At 24.0% G+C, this 26,791-nt stretch overlaps 1 long non-coding RNA gene across 5 annotated transcripts in view; it reads left to right on the plus strand.

The window, feature by feature from the left end:
* Positions 1 to 26,791, plus strand: part of LOC100578102 — a 314,713-nt gene that overhangs the window by 167,096 nt on the left and 120,826 nt on the right. For all 5 annotated transcript variants that reach the window (XR_001705214.2, XR_001705212.2, XR_001705215.2 and 2 more), the window contains exon 3: positions 6,084 to 6,135. This is a non-coding gene — a long non-coding RNA (ankyrin repeat domain 50). The remainder of the gene's footprint in view (positions 1 to 6,083; positions 6,136 to 26,791) is intronic.

Consider the following 26,791-nt stretch of genomic DNA (forward strand, 5'->3'; position numbering starts at 1 on the left):
TTATAAATAAATAACTGATCTTTCTAATGATATTATATTAATTGGAACAGGATCTTAATTTTATTATATTATTTTAAAAATATTCTCTATTCATTCCTCTACTAAATATCTTTATTGTTTTTATTATTTGTTTTATTTATTAATTCTTTCACGTTTAATGTTTTTTAAAAAGAACATTTATATTTATTAAACGTTAAACAATTATAATAGTACTCGGCCAATTGTTGCATTTTGTGTATCTAACTACTGCAAAATAATCCTCATCTGGAATTGAAATTCCAATTTTTGAAGCACGCATAGATCTCTAAAATTCTTAATACGTGCATTGTAAAACAAAACATTATCTATTTCATAGAAATATTTTTTTTTTATTCCAAAATGAACGAAATCGAAAAAAAAGTCTTAACAATTCTTAAAATATTTATTTCTTTGATACACATTACTACACTTTTCTTATCCACCATCAAATTAATTCTCCTAAACAAACAATTGAAATTACAAAAATAAACAACTTATTTTCATTCTAAGCAAATATCTCATTCCATGAAAATAAAAAAAAATTATTCAAATTTTTCAAATAACAATATTCGAAAACTGAAAGACTGATAAAAGCATTTAAAAAAATAATACGAACGACACGAGGAAACGAATGAGAAGGAAAAATTATTCAACTTCTATCATCATAGATCGCGTTCCATCGATCTAATATCTCAAAATTTTACGCAAATCCTCCAACAAAATTTGCTAAATATATCTTGGAAATAAAAGAAAGGAACGGGATTAACGAAGAAACATTTTTAGATCCACGAAACCCTAAGTAAAAGTGTTCTCCCGGCCATTAAGGATTGCGCTCAGCGCGGAAAACAGGGAAAAACATTTGGATAACCATGGCGTTGATGACGTTTCCGCCTCGTGTACATCTATTAACGTCGCCATTTGCACGTATAATGTTCCGTTTTACCAGACTTTTCATTTCCACGCGGATTTTCCACGACACGGGCCGCCCTTCTTCCTTCTTCTTCTTCTTTCTCTCTCTCTCTCTCTCTCTCTTTCTCTCTCTCTCTTCTTTCTTCTCGAGGGTAAAATTACGTTTTAATTCAAACGTGGTAACCGGTGACGGACACCGGAAACGCGTGTAATATTTTTCGAGATGAGGGATCCTTTTATGCGGGCACAAAGACAGTATAAGTCGTTCCATCTCTCTTCTTTTTATCCTTATACACAGGGATAGTCAAAAGTTTAATAACGGTGTTATCAAATGAATGTCGCTAAAAGTGTTGGCTTGTTCGGAAATAATTTGCGAGCTCGCACGATGATAATGGACGAAAACAATGGTTGAATCTCTGAGATTCGCAAACATTTGTGAACAGTTGTGAAGAGAATAAATGTTAAATTAACTAAACGAACAATCAAGCAGCAATTGTTTGTACCCTTTTGGGAGATTGAGAATCTGAGAGATACAATGAAAGCGCACACTTGTGTAAATGAAACTGTTAACAGGGATACAAAATATCAGATTGCGATATGTATAAGTCACGAAAATATTGTATAAAACATATGTATATCAAGAATTTAATAAAGATATATGTGTATCAAGAATTTAATTTTTTTTTTAATTGAATATTTCTTTTATTGAAAAGGATGAAATAAATCTTTAAAGTTTCTTTTTATTTTTTTTTAAATTTTATAATGGTGGGAGAGTAAAATTTTTAATCACAAAATTAGATTTTAGTATTCTATCATCGTGTTGTAAAAATATAGTATTCCAGACAAAACAATATGAAAAAACGCTTTGAGAATTAATTTCAATAAAAAGAAATTATTCCACGTATAACTCATTATATTATGTATATAAATTTGTATGCATATAAACTTTTACTTAAATTACATGTATTATTTTAATTAATATAATATTTAAAATACATGTGTATGGTACAATACAATAATATACAGTAAATTATATATACAGTAATATTATATATATCATGATTAGGTTAAGTTAGGTTAAGACAAGGATCATGAAAAATAAATTAAATATATGTATGAATGAATAATGAATTAGGATTAATTGTATATTATTCGAAATTAGAAAATTAGAAAATATTAATTTTGTAATTAATCATAATTTTTGTTATTATTTTTTGAACATATATAATAAAATAAGTTATTGAAATAAATTAAAAAATTATAAATTATAAATTTATAATTAAAAATGTATCTATTAATACAATTGAAAAATTTAACTTGTTAACAACAAAAATATAATCGAATATCATATTCATTTGTACATAAATATAAAATATTTCCATCTGATAATATATTTTAAAAGAAAATTTTATAGAAAAATATATATCCAATTATATTGTATTTTTAAATTCACTTAATATATATAATATAATAAGATAATTTATCAAAAATGTAATAATTATTTTAAACTTTTATTTGTATTTTTGGTTTTCTCTAATTTTTTCGTCCCTTTTCAGTTTTAATCATTATTGAATTATATTTTAATTATTATCTTCCAACTCATTTGTTCGATCGAAATTCTCGTAGAATTATTTAACAACGTGTCGAGATAACGAATATAATAGGGAGAATGGAGTGAAATTATCGATTCTGCGATTCATATGCTGATCTGAATTACGTAATGAAACATTGAGATGTAATGGATTTAATAGATTTTCACGTTTTTGTAATTTCATTTATTATAATATTTGTAGCTGAATTTTAATTAAAAAAAAAAAAAAAATTTAACAATCATAAAATATAATTATTTTTTATTTCATGACAAAATTTTGAGATGCAACCTAAAGAATAATAAAAAAATTGCTGAATTCATCTATTTTTCTATCGAAAAGCAGTTTTTAAAAATAAATATTTTAAAAATATCCATATCATGAATATGAAATCTTTTACATTAATGATTTATGTATTTCCATAAGATATTTTTCAGTTTTTCAGAGTTTGAATTCAGTTCATCGGAACTTGATATTGCACATTATTACATAGTAAAAGTTGGATAATTGTACGAAAATCGAGAACCAGGAGGAATTGATGGAATAGTCAAGTGAGCGAAGTCGAAATTTAATCCCATAGTTCGATCAAAACTCAAAGCCAAATATAGAAAAGGATATAAAATAAGTGAAAAAAAAAGAGCGAAAATCAGAATAAACATATAAACGAGTTTTCTGTTAAAAGAAATCTATACTATTTGAATTGATTATGAAAAAATCACATCATAAATCTTTTCATACAATTGTTCGATATTTACAATATAATATTTGATATCATTGTTCGCATCAATTTATAAATATGTTGCTTTCAAATATTAAGAAATGATTATTTAATTATTATTATAAAATTATTTTATTACATTATTTTAAAATTATTCTACAACATTTTTTATTTTATATTATTTGAATACATTTTATAAATGATAAATTAATATTGCTTGCAATTATTACGAAATTATTTTACCTTCAATAAAATATATTTTATTTTTTTTATAATTAGTAATGATTCATTTGCAATATTATGAAACCTGCTATTATATAAAATATCACTATTAAACCAAGAAATGGTTCTTCAATTTTTCAAAATAAATTATGAGTATTATATAATGAAAATTTTCGTAAAGAGAAATATTTAAATTTTCGATATTTTTAAATGAAAATTATATTTTGGACAGAAGAAAATTTCTTACAAATAATGAAGTGCTTATTTCTTTCTAGATTATTATAAAATCAATTTAGAAAATTTCTATTTCTGAATATTTAAATTTCAAAAAAGATATATACGTATTCAATTGATGATATATTGACAATCAATAATCATTGAATCAAACAAAGAGTACATCATTTTTTGATAGTTGAATATACCTCAACTAGCGACAGAACAATAAAACGAAAATTGTCTGTCATGGCTGTACACGTTTTCAATTGTACCTACGACGATTGTAACCGTACTGCTTCGATCAAAACAAGCGCAGCTCGCTTCCTGAATGTAACGATCAATAAAAAATATGTTCTTTATGTTTCGATCTATCTTTTACAGATTTGAACAATGTCAATTTTTTATTAATACTCTATTTTTAATAAATCTAAAATAAAATATATTATATTTCGCGTGTTTTCTTTTTAATTTTGAAATATTTTTTAATCAAAATGGATATCAAACAAATTTAAATGTTTCGATTTCTTTCAGTATAAGAAAATAAATATTATATATTTTGAATTTTAATCTTTTTAAAATTTTGATTAAAAAAAAAATTTATTTAAATTTAAATTGAAATAAAAATAAAGCAAGAAATAATAACATGATCGTCAATTTTATATTTCGTTTAAGAAATCAAATTCATAAATTATTCAAAATTTAGATAAATTAATAAAATTATGTATGATAAAAGAAAAATAAATTTCTCTATTATGAAAATATATATCATTTTATAAAAATACATAATATAATAAATATATTGTTTATATTTCTAACTTATAAATATATAAATAAATTATTTCTTTGCAAAAGAAATTATTTCTATTGTAAAAGAAAGAGCAATATAAACAATAAATCCTATCAATAATAATAAAAAAATAATTTTTTGATTAAGTTTATTCGGATATTAACAAAAAATATTTAATTCTCTTTTTACATTCTAATAAGAATTTTATGGTTTTTAAATTTTTAATCCATATTTCCATAGAGCTATATTGCTAAATAATATTCGCCACATAAAATTATATTATATTATATTATGTTATCAAAAATTCCACGAAGAATTTCAATATCTGAAATATCAGAAGATGAGTTTTGAAACTCATGTTCTATACTTATTTCAAACTTAATGCTCTTACATAGTTTGACGGCATTCTTAAGTATTTTCTTTTATGATTTTCGAGGGCAAATATATATTAACAGAGTTCTGAAAATTTTTAATTTATATTGGAAAATATAGATAATCGATTAAACTTATTTATAAATATCAATTCTATGTTTTATCAAATATATTTCTATTTGACTTTTTAAATTTTTTAATTTATAAAAAATATTTATTTTTTGGATAGGAAAAAGTTTTTGCAAATTAAACTATTATATTCATTATTAACATTCAATATAAATATATTGTATACTTTGTTTTAGATAAAACATCATAATTTATTCTTAAATATTTTTATTATAGAATATTATAAAAAATTATGAAAGAATCAATTGGCCAGCAGAAAAAAATTATAATCACAGTTTCTGCTGTTTTTATTTCTTTCAATTTAAAAATATATACATAATGATAAATTTATAATTCATATAATTAATTTAAATTTAATCAATCTCAATTTCATTTCTAATTTTTCTCCGTTTCAAAATTTTAATGTGAATTTGAATTTAAACCGAAAGTAGTATTTATATTTCACTACGAATTTGCATACATAATTGCATACATAATTTTAATGTTGAAATTTTAAATTTCAACATTTACATATTATAAAATTTTAATCCCAAATAAAAATGGCGCGCTACTAAAGATAACGAATGAAAATATGAAACCCCGTTTCACCGTCCATTTCTCGATCCATTTACCATCCTCCCACCTGACATCTTTTGTCCCAAAATAAGAACAAAACGAAGCAAAGTTTGTAATAAGTCCTCTTGCCGGAACAAAATGCACACTACCATTTCTTCCATTCGTATTATCTTCGCCCTTTGTTCCACCGGACTTCTCTCTAGTCGCTCGCCGATTTTTCAGTCAAAATAACTCCTTTTCTCCGCCGGCCGACTTATCGCGCTGCTAATTTCGCGAGGAAACGAGTCTAATTTTTTCGTCGCTCGAGGCACGTGCAACAGAATTCCAAAAGGCGCCACTTATCACCCTGTTCAGATCTAAACGACGAAAATCCTTTTTAAAATCCTTTTAGAGGAAGTACTCGGTGAGTCAAGAGAGAACTGGTGGAATTATAATACCGTATTTTTGTTATTCTGTTACCATGAGAACAATACAATTAAGAAATAAAACTATCATTAATTATTCGATTATGTACAATTCAATACGATTTGCTCTTTCGTTAACAAGATTTTTCTTATTTTTGTTACAGAAATACGAAAAAGAAAGAAGAAAAGAAAGAGATTCATCGAGAGATTGACACGGTAAATGTTTATTTTATTGTGCTATCAAAAGAGTAACATGGGTGATAAGATGGAAACAATATAACACAATCTAACGTTTTTGCAAAATAAAAATTTATGATCAATATATCTTTATTTTCTTTTTTTAATGGTCATGATTCAAGTGAACAACTATTAAAGAATTAAATTTTACAATAATTATAATATAAATTTCTTACTATAATTAATATTGTAGTAAATACAAAAATATATAAAAATGTTTAGAAAAAAGCGTTAATTTTCGATATGATAATATGTCATATGTAATAATAATGTGAGAATAATTTTCTAAATGAAAAATATAATTCACAATTAACGTGTCAAAATTAAAAACTATTTTTCACTTCAAGATCACAATAAATAAATAGAAAGTTGCATTATATAAATTATGTTTCAAAATAAATCTAATTTCTTAATTATTTATAAATTTATATTAATTAATTATAAACTTGAATTATTAAGAGATATTATTAATATATTTGGAATATTTTTAGAAATTTAGTTTTAGAGTTTAAAACATATATAGTTGATATAAAAATCCAAGATCACAATAAATAAATAGAAAGTTGCATTATATAAATTATGTTTCAAAATAATCTAATTTCTTAATTATTTATAAATTTATATTAATTAATTATAAACTTGAGTTATTAAGAGATATTATTAGTATATTTGGAATATTTTTAGAGATTTAGTTTTAGAGTTCAAAACATATATAGTTGATATAAAAATGTCCAGTTAAATCTTATTTATTAAATTGCAAGCAATTTTTCGGATTAAATGAAGCGAGGCGAAAATAGAATGCGATAATATAACAGAGACAATTTTATTCTCTTTTTCTCTCTCTCTTTGTCTAATACAAACTTAATAAATAAATTTTTATATTTTTCTAGAAAAGTATATTAACATCCCATAATAAATTTAATTTCTTTAAATTCGATAAAATGTCTCTCAATGTATAACGAATAATTCGATTTATAAAATATATCGATATATTTTGATTCACAAAAAAAAAAATAAACAAAATCATAATCTTATTAAGATTCTCGATTAATTGTAAAATTCGATTCTCGCGAAATGAATCTTTTGTATTTTATTTGAATTGAATTTACAAATATAACGAGTTAAACTTAAAATTCAAAATTATTCCGTAACGATAATTAATATCGATCGACTTTTATTCCGCCAAAATACTAATTCGAAAGATATTTAAAAAAAGTCGAACGAAATTTGTCCAAACGATCAAAAGAACCCCTGATATTTGCATTTTCCTTGATCAAATCCTCGTTCCCCTTTAAATAGAATTCTCTTCGTGGCAGGCGAAATTTCAATTCCTTCGTTTCGCGAATATCGAAAATTCTGCGCACGGCAAGCAGAGAAGAGGAAAGGCGAGGAATTACATTCGCGTTATGTGATCTTGGCGAAAACGTGGGAAACGTCGACGAGAAAATCCCGCGGCGTCCATGGCGTACATGTACACGTGTACACAACCGTGAACAAAATGACGGGCGCGTTCATAACCGCGTCCATTTCAATCCTCTTTATTTCCAACGCATCGAAACCTTTCAGCCTTGGGAATCGCAACATTTTGGATAAACGAATGCAACGCCCGCGTAACTACCTGATCAGCCTTCCCTTTTAGGCGCTTTTGAAAATTACGAATTACTGGAAATGCGAAAGGGATTTGCGTCTGCGTTTGGAAATGTTAAATCGAATTCTAGGTTACACATGTATGTATGTACAGAGGATATAGGATCAAAGGATGCGGTTCAGAGGATGTTTTTAACGGTAACTTCGCTGGAAATTAATTAAATTGGTAATACTCGAGAGCGAAGTTTATGTGGTTTTGAATTTTTATAAAAGAGTTTCAAGTTTCAAGCGTATTTATATATACATATCTTTAATTTTTTCGTTTAAAAAATATGATATTAACTGTGTTGTCGTGGAGATTATATAATTCGACTATTTTCAAAAATTGACGAAAAAAAATTTGATGGAAAAAATTAATTATAAAAAAAGAAATTGGAAAAGAGGAAGATTTTGTATAAAATAAACTGTTTTTATTTTTTATTCTCCATGCCTTCTACTACCATGTATGAATCCTTTTTTGAATAGGGAGATATTTTACACATTTTACAACATATATATTGTATGAATTTAAAAAATTTAACTTTATTTCTGTTATAAGAATGTAATGAATAAATCTATAGAAAAAGATTATTAAAATATTATTTAATTTAGTTTACATGATCTTTTTCAGTTTCTTTTACTTATAAATTTGATCTCTTGAAATAAATAGATAGATAAAAGATCTTATAGATTATATTTGTAGATATCGAATTATTTGCAATAATCGATAATAAAATATTTCTGAATTATAATTACAATAATTCCAGAAATGAATGTTTGTATTATAATCTATGGATAATATTTATTATCTATTGGAATATTTATTGGTATTGGAATATTTATTGATACGCATTATTAAAAATATATAAAATTTGTTACGATTAAATCTTTTTTAAATTCGTTAAAGAATTATTTATCTTACATGTTATATTGATTGAAAATTGTTAGATATTTTGGAATGTGATTTATGGGAATGTGATTTATGGGAATGACTTGTTCTGAAGAAATATGAGAAAAATTTAAAATTTAAAATAAATCAGTCAACGGCTTAGGAAAATGAAAAATTTTTCACTTCAAGCAAATGCTATTTATCATTTACAATCAGATTTAAAGTTTTATTGCAAATGTTAATATTAACATTTTTTAATATACAAATATTTATTTTTTAATTAAAATGTAAATATATAATATAATATTTTATTTTTCATTTCTTATTTCTTAAAATAGATTGATTTATATTATATATTATTATTATATTATATATATTATACGATTAGTTATTATTTTATTTATTATAAACTAATATTTATATATTATATAAATACTCATTTTAAAATAATGTTGTTCAAATCGATGTTAAAATATAATATTTTATATTGATATATATTCGAAATTAAATTAAATTTAATATTTTTTTATGTAACTAATAGAAAAGAAAAATTTTTTAAAAATCTTTTAGAAAAAATTTTAAATTGAATTTTGAATTTGTTTATTTTCATTTAAAAAATATGAATATCACAATCATTTTTCAGTTTCAAAGTTTCTTCTATAAAAATGGAAAAATATTAAGGAAGTATTAAAAGAATTTAAAAAGAAAAAAAAAATTATAAGTAAATTCTAGACGTTATATAAAAGTGCAACGAAGCATTCATGTGAAAAATGACGTTCTGTAAATGTATATAAATTGAAAAAGTAGAAAAAGACTTTCTTTAATATATGATGTTCTTTAAGATGATAAACGCTATACTAATAAAAAAATTAAGAAGGATATTAATAATAAAAATCAAATTAACAAAAGTTAATTATCATATTACTACGATCAGATTTTATTTTATTATATAAATTGGTCTTTACTTTTATATTATTTTTATTTTTACGTTTATATTTACATAATATAAAAATATTAAAAAAAAAAAAAACAAATTAAATGTGAAAAGTTTCAGATTTTATAATGAGTTCTAACTGATTGTTGTACAATTTTTTTTTTAGTGAAATTATAAAGAAAAAAATATGAATATAAGATAGGGTAGAAATACAAAATATCAAGCTTTTGACTTATATGCAGTATTAATAATTTTGACAGTAATTATTTTTTAAATATTATTAAACCATTCTACCATAACAATTATTGTCAAAATATTTTTCATTTAATAGATTTTAAACATTCTATATTTGATTGTAATAAAAAGTTAACATGCCTATTAAAATAAAATTTATTTTAGTTATTTATTTAGTTTATATAATAATAATAGTTTTAGTAATTATAATTAATATATTAATAATGATTTGAAATCTTCGTGTTTTTAATTATGTAATAAAAAAAAATGAAATGACAAATTCGTAGAAGTATTAAATAATAATATAATTAAAATTTTCCGAAGAATTTAAAGACAAATTATAGATATAATATTTATTATGCTAATTGTACGCCTATCATGATTTGCGTCTAAAAAGCACAATTTACATATATAATTATTGCAAAACAAGATAAATTTAACTTTTTTATTACATTTCATATGCTATCTATTATGTTTATACGTTAATAAAATCTTACTATTAATATTTTAATATAATTCCATAATTTATTTTTTTCAATAATAAAAGTGTCTCATATTATTATCCGAATTTATACTAATCCGATTTTTCTTTACTTCTAGAAAAAGGAATAAAATCAAAAGTTCTATAAAATCTATAATATTTATACATATACAGCATATTTCTTATGAAACTATTCTAGTTTTTTTTACTTCTTTTTTATTTATTAGTATTCTCACATATAATATCTCATATTTATATCTCATATTCGTATCTTTCTTTTCTACTTAACAATTTAAAATACAATTTTTTATCAAGTGAATTTATGATACAAGTTATACACTTATACTTTCTATTGCAAACTCCAAATAACAAAAATCATCGTATCCTCCATGCCAAAATAAATCAAAAGGGTACACTTTCCATCGAATGACATTAACCCATCACGTAGCCGCTACGTGACGCCAAAAATCAGCGTATCGTCTTGATAACCATCGTTGCATTTGCCAAGCGAATTACAAAACGAACGTATCACTTACACCCACGAGATGCTCATTCGCTCATCACGTACCTTTACGTGATCGCCTGAAACCTTCCTAAGATCGTCGTTTAACTCTCGTTAACGGTGGTACTTGGAAGAGAAAGTGACATTTACCACCCGCCGGTATTATATTCCTCCCGTGTTTTCTTTTTTCTTTCTTTCTTTCTTTCTTTCTTTCTTTCTTTCTTTTTTCTTCCTCTTCTTTTCTTCCTCCTCCTCCTCTTCTTTTTCATACGAACCCGGTGAATTAAAATTCTTTGAGAAGTGGCGTTCCAAGTTTCGCGCAGGTTACATCCTTTTCAACCGGTGAGACCTCGACGTTTCTCTTAATATCCCTTTCAGGAACACGGGCGCATGAAAAAGATGTTGAATAACGTTGAAAATAACCATCGCGCGAGCGCTTTCAGGCCGCGTTAACGAGCCTCGCTGCCAGCGATATTTCCCCGCACACGTGTCGATACAACTAAAAATGAAACTGACGAGGAGGAGTGTGTCTCGCGACGTAAGGGTTACGTTATCGTCGGGATGAACATCGCTGGGTATACTCCCGTTCATAATTTATTGGATGTTTAAGCAACGAGGATGGTGAGACGACACTCAGATGTGAACTAACATGAGATATAAGTGATATAAGTCGGTGTTTCTCAGTCAGTGTTCGTTGTACGATATCTTTTTATAATTAGGATTAGATTAGAGACTGTTTATGCATCGTGTATATGCAAAGAGAGTGGACGAGAAAAGGACAAGACATAAAAGGAAAAAGAGTGTCTCAAAGATATAAAAAATTTAGAAAATTTCAAGCAATGCTTTTCTTTGAAAGAAGTAACTTTGTTTTATGAAATATTATGAATATGCACAATAGATTATATATATAAAGTAATTTTTTTAAATATTATTCCGAAAAATGAAATATTAGCGTTATTTTCTTTTTAATCTTCTTTGTATAAAATAAATAAAGTTAAACTATAAAATATTTAAGTTTTAATGATTTGTTATGTTATTCTGTTATAAAAAATATAAAAATGATAAAAAGATGATGATTGATTTCACACATGATTATACACAAAATTTTTTTTTAAATTAAATTTTTCAAAATACATAAATTTTTCATAATCAATATAAAAAAATATATATATTTCTTCCAATATAATCTTCATTTGTATGATATTTTAATCATATTCTAAATAAAATTTCTGGTTACAATATAAATTAAAATACAATAGAATGCGATAATTACAAATAAATTATTCGAAAAATTCTGATATATTTTCTAAAGGGAAATACATTATACGATAACTTGTAGAAGATTTTTTTTCAATTCAATTTTTTCAGATAAACAATAGAAATTGATCAAAAAATTGTAAGAAAAATTTTATATAATGTTATTATAATCTTATATAGCTAAATTTACATAAAATAAAGTTATTAACATTTAGCAAATAACACATTTAATATGTATTTCGAATAACATGAAATAATTTTTATATATTAGTTAAATATCTGAACTTGTTTTAGCTATATAAAAATCTGCAATCTTATAATAACATTATTGCATATACTGTATCACGTATATCACGTAACATTTATATTTGCAAAATATGTAAATATGCACGAAAAATATTCAAATACACTCGGAAAATTTTTCTAATGCACCTGTCCACTGTGTATTTCACTCACTTTCTAATGCGTAGGTATAATCTAGAAATGGAATCTCATATGTTACTGTAACAGGAGAAAAAAGAAATTTAAAAAAAAAAAAAAAATGAATAAACGAATCTCATATGAATTCCTTGTTTTTCTGTGTAGCTCTTAAAATGAAAGGTATCGTATGGAGAAATCCTATTTTATTCACGAGAAAGGCTTGAGTAATGTAACGGATTTAGAGCAGGACCGTCTGCAATCTAGGTTTGGGTTAGGTTTCGGTTAGTTTCGGATTAGATCCTTCTACGTAACTTTATCCTTTTGTTCTCAGTTTCTACACGTTCTGTAATAAATCCTTGTATATTTTGTCATTTTATATTCAATTATTTTATTATTTTTAATAATATTATTATTATTATTTTATAATATAAAAAAATGAATTAGTCATTTTTGAAGATAAATTTATTAAATATATTTATTAATATTAAAAATTCAAATTTATTAATTGAGAAATATCAATTTCTTTCACTTGAGATATTGAAGATAAAAGATAGTAAATTAATTATTAATTAATTAACGATAAAAGATGTTTTTTTTTCATATTTCATATTTTTTTATACAAGATATACAAGATATATCTCTTTTAATATAAATACAATTATTTTCCACGAATTTTATATTCATTAATTATCAATAATGTTTTTTGTAAGAAATATTTTAAATAGAATTTATTGTTTCAAGAGAAAAATAATTTAATATAATTAATTTCCTCAGAAGTGAAAAGAATGAAGTGAAATATAAAAAAAATATAAAAAAATTTACAAATTTAAAAAACAAAGAAGATGTAAAACTATCTTTTCTTGTTATATTATGTGTATATATAATTTATATGTTACATATAATCTAATAATTTTTTAGAGGAAATGACTATTTCTCTGTATGAAATGACTATAACTCCATTAATATATTTAAATATATATGATTTTATTTAAAAAAATATTATTTTGTTATTTTATAAGTCTATTTCCAAGGAAATTAATTATAATCAATTACAAAATTTTCATAATCATCTTATGTAAATTCAACAAGTTATTAAAATTAATAATAATTCTATTTTACATTTAAAATTATTATGAATATATAATATTGATATAAATATATATATATGAAACAATTATTTATTAATATAATTAATATTATGTTAAATATAATAACATATTGATATGAAATGAAATAAAATTATAAAATATTAAAGTTTTAATTATTCTTATATATTTTATTATTCTATTTTGTATAGTTTTTCTTTCTTTTCTAAATGTTTTCGAAATTTTATGTGAAAAATAAAAAAAAAGATTGAATTTAAAAAAATTTATTTCATACTCAAAAATATTTTTCTAAAAAAAATTGCCGCATGTGTAATATATTATACTTTACATATATATAATTTTTATTCAAATCAATATTTTTGGATTAAAATGAATATTTTTAAGATTATAACTTAAAGTAGATTGACTTTATATCAAATTATTTTCGTTTCAAAACAAAATATCTGAAACATTTTTTGAGTAATGAATGTACGAAATAATTGCACTTATATAAACAAAAAATAGATTATTACTAAATTTAAATTTATATTAATTTAAATTTTTTATAAATTTTTATTTAAATAAATGCTAATAAATTTTTATAATTGTTTTAACGATATATTTATTATTTTTTAGTAATTTGTAAAAATTAATTTGATAAAATATTTTATATTAAAATTATTTTATATTAAAATCTAATATTAATAATCTTAATAATATTATATATACCTCAAAATTTTGATTTACTATCGTAAAATTTAGAATATTTTAAGGTTTTCTCATTATTTTCTGATCATTTAGCATTATAATTAACTCTATGATTTATGAAAAGAAACTCAGCAACATTTATCCACACAGTAATATTTATTATCTCAAGTATATTCTTGAAAAAACAAACTGTCCTCGCGTTATCAAGTATCCAATGATTTATGAAATAGAATGTATATCTATAATCGTAATATGTATATATTAAATCGAAATAAATAGGGGTTATTATATATATATATTATTATATATATATTATATATATATATTATATGAAAGATAATATAATTTCTCAATTTTATATTTCTTCTTAAAATCTAAATTATAATAAAAATTATTATTCTAAATTTTTGCTCAAAATGTATGATAATGTAACATAATATAACATATAATAATAAATGAGATTACGCGTAGACCAAAAAACAAAAAAATGAAAAAAAAATTAAATTTAACGCGTGTAATAAGTATAAAATATATTTTTTGAAATAAATATTAAATTTTTTATTTTTTATGGATCATATGTTTATTCGAATAATATTAAGTTTATTCTTTTAATTTTACCTGTTACCTAACATACACACTATAACATAGAAAAATATATGGATAACTCGCGCGAGCAAATTTATTTATGATCGGCAAGTTTATTGTCTACAAGGGTAGCAGGTCATTAATTGCGACTTTTAGTTCGATTATTTCTATGGTGCACGGCGCATAGGCTGTGCCAAGGGGGGAAAGAAGTGGATAAACGACCTGTTAATTTGTTGTAACTTAGTCGATTCCGCGATCGTATGCAACCACAAACTCGACGTGGGCACTAAATGCCACCGAGAACCGGTTCTCAACCGTGTGTGCACGACTTAGGACGCACGCCTTACTGTTGTTAAATTTATGTATGTTCCTTCTGTCGACACGTTCCGCTACAAAAGCGACTCGCGTTAATTGCGTTAGTTTTTCTTCGATTGCTCGATCGATAGAGCAGCTTTTAGGGATAAAAATATTGAGATATAAGATTGGAATATCCATTATGTATTAGGCCGCAATTGGCATTATGTATTTAGGTTAGGTTAGTTTATGTTAATGTAACTTAGATTTTTGAGAACTCAATTTACTCTGACACGCGATATGGATTAGGCTTGATATTGAAGTTTGTTAGGTAAGATATATCAAACATTGGAATATTAGTTATATATTAGGCAGTAATTGATATTATGTATTTAGGTTGAATTAGTTTATGGTAATGCAGTTAGATTTTTGCGAAAACTTAATTTACTTTGACATATATATTAGATTTGATATCGAGATACATCAAAGATTATTATATATTAGATTATAATTGATATTACGTATTTAGATTCGGTTTGTTTATGGTAACATATTTAGTATGGATTATTATTTAGTTTAGATATGGATTAGTTTTGAGATATATTGAAATTTATTTAGTGAGATATATCAAAGATTGAAATATCCATTATGCGTTAGACTCTAATTGATATTATGCATTTAGGTTAGATTAGTTTATTGTAATGTATGATTTTTCAGAAAGATTAATTTGTCATACGATGTACGTTGCTACTGATATTATCTATTCAGGTTATTTTATTACCATAAAGTAACTAATTATGCTCTGAAACATTTAAGCAAAATGCAATTTAGTTTGATACGCGATATGTATTACGTTTTAACATTAGTATTTAGGTTAGGTCTATTTATAGCAATATAATTAAATTTATGGAGAATGAAAAGAAAGAATTAATTTATGAAGAATGAAGAATTTTTTGAAACTTTATGAAAAATCAATTTGATATGATTTTTCTTTTTGTTAATTTTATAGCTCACAAATAGATAATATATAATATATATTTACCAGATTCAAAAATTAATAAATTTGTTTAATTTAATTAATAAATTTTTACTTACTTAATTAATAATTTATTTTTTTTATATTTTAAATTTAATTTCTTAATCTTTAGGAAAAAGTTATATTATATTTTATTAAATTATATTATATTATAAATATTATATTTCATTTAATTATAAAAATAAATAAAAATAATAATAAATAGCAACGTACCTCTTATTTAAATACAGTAGAATATCGATTATTCGAATTCCGATAATCAAAATGATCGATTATTCAAGCATAAATTGAGTCACATATATATGCATTTATATATTTAAATTAAATTTAAAATATGAAACATTCATATTTAAAAATTGAATATTAATTTCTAGTTGTTTTATGATGTATAGAAAAATTTGATTTTTCTTAATCAATTGCTTCAAAACTTTATTCAAATAAATTTGTCTCTCGATTAATTTAAATAATTTTCTATAATTAATTTAATACATATACAAGTATATTTATAAATATAATAGATACATACAAAATCAAAGAGATAAAAGTAAAAACAGAAAAGATATACAGAAAAATATGGAATACTTTTACTGGATGTCTTCATTAATTATGATATAATAAATATTTCTCCTTCTGAAAATGTAACAGCACTCATGAATTAAAAATACGATTTTTCCGATTGCATCGGTTTCGAAACATCCCAACTTATTCAAGTCCCGTAACAAATTAAATTATCGTACAAGCCGCATAACGATTTCAACGATTAATTCTCTTCCATCCTTACATAAACGCAAATTGAAAGTCAAAATAACGGTCAAGCTTGGCGGAGAAACGAATCATATTTCCGCCGCAAGGGATACGATTCCTTCATCTCCTTATTGCATTCGTAAATGGGCGCGAATACAACACGAAACCACGTGCACACGCGCATGCGCGGAACTATGTCTCATGTGCACCGAGGAATCCACGAGGGACATGCCGTATATCTGCCAATTCGATCTCTTCCTCCTGTGTCCCACGTCTGTTTTACGTGACTTCGTGCACGCGTGTATTCGCAACTATGAATCTCCCTCAACGATCGCACAAACTTGTGTATACGTCCATGACTTCCTGGTTTGCACCTGACCGTGCCGGGACTAATTAAGGAAACCGTTTACCCGATGCGGTACGTCTGTTCCCTGTCGCGAATGAACAAAATCGAGAATTCGATCGAGAATCGAGACGATAATATGGAAGGAGATGTCGCGTGCAACACGCGGTTCTTCAACGGTTAAGAAATGGGGTTATTCTTCGGTAAATGGGTCTTTACAAATTTTTAAATATATTTTTTAAGAATCGTCATTTTGAAAAATTTTTTTTCTTTGTAAATGTAATGTAAACAGTTACTATTTAATATGTAGCATATATGTGTATATATGTAACGAAGATACAATCACAATTACATTTAATATATGAATATCTTTTATTGGACTGCAATACATGTTTCATTATTCGTGATGTATATTTAGATTATATATTATATTTAAATAGTGATTTATTTCTTATAAAAAAATGAATTGAAAAGGAAGTAAATTTTTTTTACATGAACCTTCGTTTTCAAGAAAATCGATTTTGAAAATTTATTATCTATCAATTGTAAATTTCGAATTCTCGAATTTTTATAAGATTTTATAAGATTTTATAAAATCAAATATTCTAAAAATAATAATATAATATTTCAAGAATTGAAAATTATAAATATATATGATATATTCTATTTACAATTATATATGCAATATTATAATTCGATTTTTTAAACAAAATTCTAAACAGTTTCTATATTGATGAATATATTTGTATAAAACAATATATTTTTCTTATTTATCATTCTATAATATTATGGTATAAAAATAACAATAATAATAGTATTAAACAGAAAATAGATATATGTTTAATAAAATAAAAACAGAAATTATATCTTATAGTTGGCATTAACTAATAGTTGAAAAATTAAGTTTCGAAAAAAGTTAAATAATTATTCATTAAAATATTTTAATGAATAATACTTAAAAATTTATTCATAGCTATTATAGTTGATTCTGCTTTTTATATAATCTCGACCATTTAGCATTACAAGTATTTGCGATTATTAATATATCAATATATTGATTATTGAATAAATTACTAAACCAACTTATCGAAATAACTTTATTTCTAACTATTAAACTATAAATTTTTTAACTATTAAATTGCTGCATATAAAACATCAGAAACCAATTAGTATATGTTAGTATTTCATTCTTTAAAAATGATTTAAATCAAATATTTCTTTATTATTAAAACTTTCAATAAATTAATTAACTTCTTCAATAGTTTAATCTTGACTTAATTGTTAACCGAAAATTTAAACAATAAAAAAATTTTTCAGAAAATGTAACAATGATTGGTTTCTAAATTTTCCATATATACAACAAACATATGAAAAAATTTTTTTTTTTTTTCGAAAAATTATCTCCTATCCGGTTATGTTGCGAATAATATAAAATCCTACAAGTAATGATATATAAATTTACAGTATATAAACAATATAAAAAAATATACACAATATAACAAGAAATTATTTTATAAATAATAACATATACTTTTGCGTTACGGATATATATATATATATAGAATTTAATAGAATAAAATCGAAATCGATTTGCTAATATATCTCAAAAACTGATAAAAAAAAGCAGAAAAAAAATAATATAATACATTGATAGTCACACGAACAGACTATATCAAGATTATCAATTCATTTTTATTAGAGATAACAAAATTCGATCATAAAATAAGTTATTCGATTACAAAAAAAAAAAATGGCGAATTTTTTTATTTTTTGCTAGTCAACTAAAGGCTCATAATTTCGCGTCCATGTCTAAATGTAACAAGATTTGATTGGTTTTTCGTTCACGATACGTTGCGAATATTACGCGACCTTATCGATAGTGCTAATTTATTATCGATTCTTGTTCTATCGTGTTCACTGACATTCATGTGGGCAGTATAAACGCATATCGGTGCAAAATGGACGCGCGCAGGTGTCACTTTCACGCCTTCTTTGGCAGAGATGCATCCAGCATGCATAGATGCACGCAAAACATGAGAGCGCATCGGGGATCATGTTACGAGGTAAAGGAATCCAAGATGTGACCGCAATTTCGATTCTATTAGCATATTTTTACCACATGGAAAAGAAGAAAACGATGAAGAAGGGTGTATCGAATTTAATTTATTGCATCGAATCAAATTTCATCGAAATCGAAGTCTGGCATTTCTTTTCATTTTTCTTTTTTCTTTTCTTCTCTTTTCTTTTCTCTTTTCATGCTCTTTGATTCTTTCTGATCAATCGTACGTACGTGATATATATGTATAAGTATTATGTTTTGATTGCCAAAAAAAAAGTTAATTTTAATTTGTAATTGATAAATTTGGAAGAAATAAATCATCTAAAATAAATTCTGAAAATATTTTTTTACAATTATTAATTTATTTCAATTTTATATATTGTATTCATAAATAGAAATTAATTTAATTAAATTGAATTTATGTAAAATTTATTATAACTATTTTCAATATAAGTTAGATGTAAAAATTTTTTATAATTTCATCTCAAAATTAAAAATTGTCAATTTTTATATACGATATATCAATTTGAAACATTTCTAATAATTTTTAATACAAAATTTATTTTATTGAGTAATTTGATTCTAATCTAAATTCTAATCTAACTAAATTCGAGTTCACCTGATTTTTAAAAATGATAATGGATTAAATAAAAAGAGCTTAGTCTATGCATTATTTCTTAATTAAAAACATGTAAAAAATCGATCTATAATTAAGTGAAAAAGTGGGAAATTTCAAATTTCAACAATGAAAATCATTAAAATAATTAAGATAGAAAGTCAAAATAAAATATTAAATATTGTAAATATGGAATTATATTTTTAAATGATTTTTTTTTAAATAAAACATAACTTAAAGGAATTTTTATTTATAAAAATAATATACAAAAATAAATTAATTAAATTAATAATTGTGAAATTATTAAGTAATCCACATCATCCACAATTTTTATATGTATGAGTTAATTTATTCTATATATATAATATGTAAGTTAATTTGATAGTTTTATTACAATTTTTTAATATTTTTAAGAAAAATATTATAGATTGTATCATATCATGATACAATCATATCATATTCTATTAATAAGTTTATTCAATACATTGTATCATAAAAAAAAATCTTTTATCTTTTCAGTGATTATATACATAATTCAATTTCTAAGAAAATGATGATACTTTTTAAAATTACAATTTTTTAATTGAAAAATCAATGAAATTGGTTAATTCTATTGTAATATTAACTACGAACATTTTCGAAACCAAACAATATATCCAGAATTAAGTCCATTTGAAAATGAAAATTCCTAATTGAAAATTCTCCTTATGAATTCCTGTTTATTAGTAATAAAAAGAAAGCACATCTCCCATAACCTTTATATTTTTTTTCACTTAAAAACTATTATTTTCTATTTTTCTATAGAATTTCAATTCAAATTCCATTGCTTTACCGTTACTTGACATTATTTGTTATTGATTTACACTCCAAGGTTACAATTTTATTATTAGAAAACTAGATCACCGTTAATTTACATTCTCAACCATGATATTTACAAGAGTTCTATTCTAACGTTCTATTACTAGACAACTATCATGACTGCAAATTTATAAAAAAAAAAAAAAAAATAGAATGAAAAGTAAAAATCGAATAATGTAGAAAATTAAATCGAAATTAAATCAATGTACAAAATTTAAAAAAATATAAAAAAAAGAATCTCAGAAAAAAAATTGTATTCAAAACATGAAGAGATGTTAAGAAACTTTGGAGATTAATCTTCCCTCTTCAAGACGACAAGAAAATTATTCTATGCATGTATTCCATTATGTCATACATAAGAATTTTAAAAATTAAATATCATTTTCTTATTAAAATCAAAAAATTTTTCGAGAATTTTTGAGAACTTTCATCTCTCCGTAGAACCTAAACGAAACACGAATAATCGAATCATATTGCCGAAATCGATCGAATTATATATATACAAAAACATTTCTTCTAAATTAAAAAAATCTACAACTATCCACGGTGAGCTTTCCAATTTAATGAAAGGATAAGATAAGCAGCGGTTGGTTGTTACCGTTCCTTTCGGATATAGGAATTGCGAATATCACGCAAATGAAACTGGCAAGTAGAATGCACGACGAAGGGGTCGGAATTGAAATTGTTCTCGCTCGCGCACTACACACACGCGTGTGCGAACGTGTGCACGCGTTCAAAGCCAAACACTCGCCGAGATAATTTCCATCGCCTTTTCCTTCCGTAATCAAACCATCCGCGGCTTCTGTGCAATTACGTGGCGAAATTGATTTAAAATCGGATGCCCTTGGATGCAGGAGGGGAGGATCACGTTACAATTTCGTTGAAACGTTGCGGGAAGAACGAAACGGGGGAACCGACGGGAATATAATTACCCGGAGTATGACTCTCGTTTCACCTCTTCCTATTGGTCTTTCGATTTCTGCTCATGTTGTCTCTGAATGATAAAATTTGTCAATGTTGATTGTTGGATAATTTTCATTATTTTTTTTTTTTTTTTTTTTTTTTTTTTTTTTAGAAAGGGCAATCTCATTCTTTGATTTAACTATTAATTAAGGATAAATATTCATAATGGTTTAATGATAGATGTAAGGATGAAAGATTATTTTAAACTTTTAGGATAATATTGATAATAGAAATAAGCAAAAATATTTATTAATATTTATTTTTTGCACAGTTAATTATTGCAATATTATCTACAGGATATTTTTGGAAAATCAGATTAAAACCAAACATTAAAGTTGTTTTACAAAATGTCGAAATGTTGAAATTTACTTTATATTATTCATTGAAAATTAAATTTAATGCAAATTTAAATTACTCATAATAAATTAATCTTAATTTCATATATTATTAAACAATGTTCAATAAATATATTAATATCTTGCATATAAAATATTTCATATAACAGAATTTAAATAATAGAAAATAGAATTTTGGAATCACATATAATTCCAAAGATTGCAAATTCTATTTTTTTAAACGAAATTTTAAATTTTTTATGCATCAAGTAATATGCTTTTTATTTTTTATAAAAATATATTAATTTGTATTCATATTGGAAATTCATTAATGAAAAAAAAAATGATAAAATATCTTGTGTTTATAGTCTCTTTGTTTTTTATACGATAATATATAATAAAAGAATATTTTGAATAACATAAAAAAAATTATATAATCTTATTTAAAAAAAAAAAAAAAGATAATTTGAAATCTTAAAACATTTTTATTATCCATACCAATGCAATATAATAAACATAAATCTGAAATAGCAAAACTTAATTCTGATATACGAATATCATTCAATATTATGTTATGAAATTTTATTTTATTTTATCGTTTAAGGGCTAATAAATTTGATCGAATTATATAAAATATTTTATATATAATATTGTCTCAACATATACAAATTGTTAAACAAGCAAAAAAAAAAATATAAAATAAAATAATATATATATATATTTATATATATAACTCAAACATTATAATGTAATAAAAACATATCAAAAAAAAAAATCTTCAAAAAAACCACCAAAGATTTCGATCGATATTTCAGATGATTTAACTCGTTTACCATCGAACAAATCTCTTTGAGCGAGGAGTGCAGTTACGACGTGATGAAGTTGCCTTTGTAGAAACACGTATCGACAACATGGTGCACGACAACGGGTATCCATCGTGCTGCGAGCCCACGTGAACGATACAGTGGATGGTTCTGTCGCGAGCCGTGAGTTCGCGCTGTATGGTGGCGGAAGATTTATTAGCATAGGTGAAAATACGTTTTCTCGCGGATAAATTCGTTGCTGCGTTAAACGCTTCGCTCATTTATCATTGTTGTGAAATTCATTGACGTAATGGTAAATAAATACAATCTTGCGTTTCGAAAAGAGTAAATTAAATAAAAGAGTTCATCAATGGGATAGATAATCGATGATTGAAATTAAATTGAATTAAAATTAGAATATTCATGTTTATATATGATTGAGGAAAAATGTTGATGAATTAAAAATTTACTAAAAAAATTTATGTTGATTATATAATAAGAAATCTCATGATTTTTCAACTTTTATTCTTTCCATTATATTTATATAAATATTTATGTTTGATCTTATTCAGACAATAGAAGTTCCATTACTTAGCATTCTATTAATTAAGCTTCATCTTCAGAAATAATAATAATAATAATATAATGAAAGAAAATTATTTAAAAGAATTCAATTTTATTTTTAACTTCCAAGATTTAGAAGAATTATTTCAAAATATATTAATCATCATATTATATTCTATGAAGGTCGATTGAAAAGTAATACATATTCGTTTATATTTTGGAAAGAGTTATTGAACAAAATCGAAAGTATAATTTATTAATTTCAAAATTATATGCTTATTTTTTAATATAATTCATATTTATAAATCACAGGTTTTTTTTTATTCCATCACTGAAATATTCCCATTTCTCGATTTTGAATTTTATCATTTCATTGTTCACAGTTAAATGAAGATTTTTAAAGTCCTTTTTAAAATATATAAAAAAATTTGAAAGCATAAAATGTATCAGAGTATGAGTATAAATTTAAATTACAATTGATTTAATTTCTTTAATTTTTTTTATGCATTTTTAATAGAGAATAAACGATGTACAGTTAATGACATGGCATGTTTATAAGTCTCCATTATTAAAAATATTATTATTAATTACAATGATTAAAATAAATAAAATGATGTTTTGCACATTTATAAAGAAAAAAAAAATTATTCATTTTGATACAAACTATCTCTATGTTTTTTTTTTTTTTTATTTCAAAATTGTAAATTATTTAAAAATGTAATGTACATGATTGTTGCCAAATAATTGATATATTTTTACAAATTAAAGATTTAAAGCTTTCACAACTTGATATCATAAAGTTATTGTTGCATTTAAAAATAAACTAGTATATCCTGGAATAAAGATTCCAACATTTCATAAATATGTAGTTATCAAAGATCAAAAGATACACTGATAACAATGATATATCCTTTATGCGAATAATTATATAGAGAAGAGAATTCACAAGGGCTTATAATTTATCAAATTGATCAAAGTTAATCCATAAAATGATAATAGAATAATAACGATAATTTCAATTCAAATTTACCACTAATATTTAATTTTACATCCTACGTTGAATCACGATAGCCCAGAGAATATAATACTAAAATAGTAACGGGTCTCTTGAGGCACGAGACGCATATTGGATGTTAAATCTATTCTGTATCTCACTGCTGGTGGTAGCAAACCTATGAATATATCATTTCTGGACCTCCAAAATCTGTGTTCATCGTCGAAATTGTTGAGAATATCCGAATATCCGAATATAAATGCATAATTGCAAAATGGAACATTGATCTTAACGTAAGTTTCGCCTTTAATGAATTAATTCCTCCCTTTGTCTACATTGTATCGCGGATTGCATTTAGGGTTGTTCGTCAAATATAGGGAGGAGCGCAGAGGCAACAAGAGCGCAACGCCTACCTTTGTTCGTGGCAGCCAGGGAGAAACAGATCTCTCGTTGAGAAAGGCGATGACCGTGCTTGAACATGGATAGAAACCACGGTTCCCTTGTTTTCCAATTAGAGAACCGGTAGGATGGTGTGTAGAACAACGGAAGACTGATCACGGATACGTGAAAGAACTAGTTTTCCCTGCTAGAATTGCGGGGAAAAATTTTTCCTACAATGTCGATCGTTAACGAATGATAAAAAAAAATTGCGAGAATGAAGAAAATTTACGATGGTTAAATGTTGCAGAGTACCTGTTGCTGTGTATTCCGATATTCAATTTCACAGTTGTATACGCGAGTTTAAAATAATTATATTTCTGTTTCTATTTTTATTATTTTTTTTAATATATACGAAATATAATTTAATGTTTTTCCTACTAATGGAATTTTTGTTGAAATGTTTAAAAAAAAAACCTAAAATGATAATGGAAATGAAAAAGAAATTTTGAAATTAAGCTGGAATTTATATGATATCGTATAAAGCGAAAAATTAATTAATACGCGCAAAAAAAAGTTTCTCTTAACAAATGTTACACTCTAGATGTTGTTTATTTATTACAAAATGAAGTTATGTTTCATCAAATTGCACCAAGAAAATTTGATTCTTTATTATATGATACAATGAACCAAATCTAGAATTTTAATTAACTAGTGAATTATTTAAAATAAGAAACGAAAATATTAAATTTATTTCAAAATTATTTTCCAATAATTTAAATATATTTTTCATATGGAAAGCAAAAATGTTTTTTCTAAAACTCCGTTTGTTGTATATTTCTTAAATTTTTTTTATAAGAAAACTTACATTAATTAAACTGAACATTACAAATTTAGAAAATTGTTTTCGACATTAAAGAAATAAATTTTTTAAACTTTAAAATATAATAATAATTAAATTAATGGTTAAAATTTATTTTAAAAAATAATTATCTTAAATTTGATAGTTAAAATTTAAAAAAATCTAATTTTAACTAATCTAAATCGAATATAATAGTCGAATATAATAATCAATTCAAATATTCTATTTGTTATATTTTCAAAAAAAAATATGAAAAAAAAATGAAAATGAATACAAAAAATAATTATCAGACAAACAATGATGTGAACAAAATCACGATGTCTAAGCACATTTGCCGGATGGATTACGTTGGTTTAAATTATTACGTCAGCTGGCAACCCGGATGATCACATTGATCATTCTCGTCAGCGACACGCTTCCGTCACTAATGGAATTCGCTGACCTCGTTCGAGTGACTGACTTATCTACTGCTGGATCTGTTATGTTGGCGGGGAGCAACGATCGATTGCTAAGGATATTCGGAATTCGAATTAGGGTGTGTAGATAGCGTATTAAGGGTGTGTAGATTAGGTGATTAAAGAGAATTTGTACATTCAGAGATTAATTAATTATTGAATTGAGTATTATTAAATCATTAATATGTATTATATCATAAAGTTATATTATTGCATCAAAGCATAATTGAATTCTGTAATTAATAATTATAATGTTAGCTTGAAATGAGAATATCTCAGAAAGAATTGAAGTTATAAAAGAGATATTTTTATGAAAGTTGATATGTATATTAATAATCTTTTGGGAAATGGACGCATCATATAAAGGTAATTTTTATTTTTTAAATGGAATTATATATTTTTTTAATTCATACAACTCGTTATTAAGGATCAAAAAATTATTAGTTTAAAAGATATCGAAGTTTGTAAAGATAAAGAAAACATGAGATGAACATTGTTTTCACAATTCATAATTCATTGTGAAGAATATCTTATATATAGAATATCTTGATTATTAAATTGATTTTTCGACATAAATAATTTTTTTATAAGAAATACAAGGAATATATAA

Source organism: Apis mellifera, linkage group LG12, assembly GCF_003254395.2.
Source record: "Apis mellifera strain DH4 linkage group LG12, Amel_HAv3.1, whole genome shotgun sequence".
Taxonomy (NCBI): Eukaryota; Metazoa; Arthropoda; class Insecta; order Hymenoptera; family Apidae; genus Apis; species Apis mellifera.